Raw genomic sequence first — 3,666 nt, 5'->3', positions numbered from 1 at the left:
ATGAGTATGGCAACTCCTTTTGTGCGTGAATCATGCGCTGTGAATAATTTGTGCCATTCTTTTAACTTGTCAAATACACCAGTGTCCTGTGGTCCGATTCGAGTCTCCTGAAGAAATACAATGTCCACTTTGTTCTTGTTGGCTACATCAGTGACATAAGGCACTTTTCTCTTAAGCCCATTAATATTCCAGGATATAAGAGATATCACAGCTCTGGCCATGGCTGCAATGCAAGAAAATCTGGACGTCACATACAGTAGAGTTTCCGTGCTTCAAAATTCACATACAATAGAGTTCCCCTGCTTCAGAATTCACTTACAGTTGTTCCTTTGCTTCAGAATTCACACATTAGAGTCCTCATACTTCCGAATTCACATGCAGTTGTTCCTTTGCTGAAGGCAGAGCATACAGTAGCATTCGCCTGCTTGAGATACCATGTACAGTAGAGTTCCCCTGTGTCATACAGCATATGCAGTAGAGTTCCTCAGCTTCAGAATTAATATATTGTAGAGTTCTCAGCTTAACTTAATTTAGTAGTTTTTAGCTTCACAAATCACACTAAGTTCCCTCTTCAGACAACAATACGTACAGTTCCTCTGCTTCAGATGTCACATACAATAGAGTTCCTCTGGTCCAGATCTGACACTCTCACTTCAGGTGAGTGTGGCCTTATGTACCTGTGTGAAATAGCAGGCCTGAATAAGAAAAAGATGAGGGATGTTATCAAAAGGCACCTCAGGTTTTTCAATCTGGTCTCCTGTAAAAGTGCATTCTCAGTGCTATATCCCTGTTTATTTACACAAAATGTATTTACATAAAAGGAGGCCTAGATCTGCAGTCATGACTGCTGTGCATGCAGATGTGTACCGTATGTCACATGCTGTAGAATTCCATTATACCCTATGAGAGAATGTGTTATCAAAGGGGCGCATTATCTTATGTTAGGACTGTGTAAGAAACTCAGATTGTGTCAGGCGGGGGGGCGGGGATGGACCCAAGCGCAGAGTAAAAAGCCAAAAGTCAAAAAATGCGGAAAACCGAAAGACTTTAATACAAAGCACGGGGAACAAAGGGAACAGAAAGCCTCGCAGGGCGCTAATAACAAACAAAGGGAAAAACCAAAAAGTTGCGGGAAAACAAAAAATCCAAAAATCCAAAAACAGAGAGAACAGAGCGGGCAACAAGCAACAGGCAACAGGTAGGCAAAACACGTACAGAAACAAACAGGCAAGGCAGGCAGGTAGCAAACCGGAAACAAACCACAAACTGGTACAGAAACAAAAGGATCTAGCGCCTGAGTGAGGGAGAGGGAGACTTAAATAGGAGCGACGCAGACGAGACACAGGAGGGCACAATGAGCAATCAAGCCACAGAGAGGGAGGGGAACACGAGACAAAACGCAACTAATAATTGTATAACGAGAACCAATAAAACAATTAACAGAACACAAAACCGAGGTGCCGCCATCTGGCGGCCCAACAGAGAAACAACACAGGGGGAAGACAGAACCCTGACAGATTGAGCCTGGAAATTCCAGATAAATCGCCCATCAAGTGCAAAGTGTTTGGTACCCTTTATGACACAGAAGATTCCCTTTGTCTGCTGTTCATTCACTGTTCTGTGAAAATATGATTGATTTATTGATAGCCTGGTGCCATAAATCCGAACCAATAGTAGATCAAATAGGCTTGTAAAGATTTAATGTCTATCCAACACATTAATAGTAGACAGCAGTGTTAGCTGTGTTGGTTTCCTTCAGACAACACTGTTCAATGTTGTTCATGTCAATCATTGTTCAATGATAGCTTGATGCTGTGCAGTCTTACAGTAACTTAGCATGTTGCTGCGTTGGAGTAATGTAATTTTTCTCACCTGCACAATTCTGAGTACATCTGTAGAGGCCAGCAGAGTTCACCAAACCTGAAAGACAAGTATCAGATGATTGAGATAAGCATGTGACTTCCTCAATTTGTTTGGAGATTCACTCATGAACAGAAGCTGGAAGTGCTGCTTACTCCAGAGCACTCTGAAAAGGAGTCCAACCAGTTGACTAAGCCAACTTCAGAGTCTCAGTCATATTGTAGTTGTCATTTTGTAAGACATTTCCCTAACAAACCGGCACCTGCCCCCGGCAGATGGGTTCCCCCTCTGAGTCCGATTCTGTGAATGATTTGTTATTGATTTGACACAAAATGTATTCAGTGACCATGGCTTTCAATAATCTTGAATTCACTCAAATTCAACCTCAAGCAGAACTGTATATGTGTCTGCAGTCCATTTCACAAAGGGTTATGTACTGTTTTCAAAACCGTTAAATTTACGCTCAAGACCTAACATACAATATTGGCCTACATACAGCCTTTTTCCTACTGTACTGAGGCACCAGCAGCAGACCACCATATTTAATTTCTGATGCCAAATGTTTGCGCTCATTTACTTTCACTTTTAAATGATCTTCAACGTCTTCAAAGTCGTTGTTAATTATTTCAGGGGGTGTTATGGGAGTCTATTGGAGTCTATGTAGTAATGTTCCAAGAATCCAGTGTGCGTTTAAAAAAAAAAAAAACTTCACTGAACTGTACCACAGAACCAGATTTGTACTTTCAGAGAATAATAAGGTTGTATTTGAATACTCACTGGTCCTTCAGCTCTGTACCTGCAGCTTCTTCTCACCAATTAGACATTTGATAATTCAGTAGGCTACCCAGGTGAAAACTCAGTGCTTTACCTCCTCAGTTTGGTCAACAACATGTTAAATTGGCTGCTGCTGTTTTGTTTTATACTGTACTGCAAAAATGTCTTATTCAAAAAACTGCACATACTGTACCTCCCAGTTTGGGCTTTAATTACATCAGAGACCCAGTAAAACCATTTGACACAATAATGCAGATCTGCTAGATTAATTCAGATGTACACACAGAGCCAACACAGTGAAAGAATTAGAAAACAAAGGTTAACAGATAAAAGAACGTAACATAATAAAGGAGTGTTGTTTTGTTTGGTGACAAGTATGAGAGTCAATATTTTGTGGCACACACCTCACAAAACCATGTGACTTAATAATGCCAATCTGCAGGTTTGGTCATTCAGATGAACAGAGACTGTGCATGCCAGAGGAATGAGAATATAACACATGAAAGAAGATGAGGTAATTAAGGAGTGGGGTTTTGCATGGTGACACCTGTGAGGATCTGTATTTCATAACATGAGAATTATAGTCTCATATTTGTGAAAATAGGTTATATGCAAATAAATGCTAAATTTATCATTCTTTATATGTGTGTGTTGCGAAAAAAATTTAAAAAGTTTACAAACAGGGAGTAATCACTGTTTATAGGTAGTTCTTAATGATAAAGCAGATGGAGCTGGAATTAGACTACATGGTCCAATCTGTACAGAAACAACATCCAGTCACAAGACAGCTTTTAGCTTTCAGACCCCACAGTCAGCTGTATTGCTTTTGTCAAGTGATTCTGAGATTTATTCAAATAGGCAACAAATTAATCTGTCTCCCATATTCCTGTGGCTGAATAAATTACAAATGTTTAGTTTTTCATGTGTAATCAATGACTTGGATTATGAGTTTTGTTTTTAACATCTCTACACATTTGTACAGTATTTTTGGAAACCGACAAATTAGCTTTCACATAGTGAAATCTCTCAATA

The 3,666-nt window shown here is 39.8% G+C and overlaps 1 long non-coding RNA gene across 1 annotated transcript; it reads right to left on the bottom strand.

Moving 5' to 3' along the window:
* Positions 1–591: 591 nt before the first annotated feature.
* Positions 592–2,065, bottom strand: LOC135261894 (uncharacterized). The gene is made up of 3 exons (XR_010332056.1): positions 2,016–2,065; positions 1,873–1,920; positions 592–695 (listed from the first exon to the last, which is right to left on the bottom strand). It is a non-coding gene; the product is annotated as an uncharacterized LOC135261894 (long non-coding RNA).
* Between the last annotated feature and the right edge of the window lie 1,601 nt (positions 2,066–3,666).

Source organism: Anguilla rostrata, chromosome 8, assembly GCF_018555375.3.
Source record: "Anguilla rostrata isolate EN2019 chromosome 8, ASM1855537v3, whole genome shotgun sequence".
In the NCBI taxonomy this organism is placed as follows: Eukaryota; Metazoa; Chordata; class Actinopteri; order Anguilliformes; family Anguillidae; genus Anguilla; species Anguilla rostrata.
The sequence above is the reverse complement of the archived record's forward strand: the minus strand, read 5'-3'. Positions and strand labels throughout refer to the sequence as shown.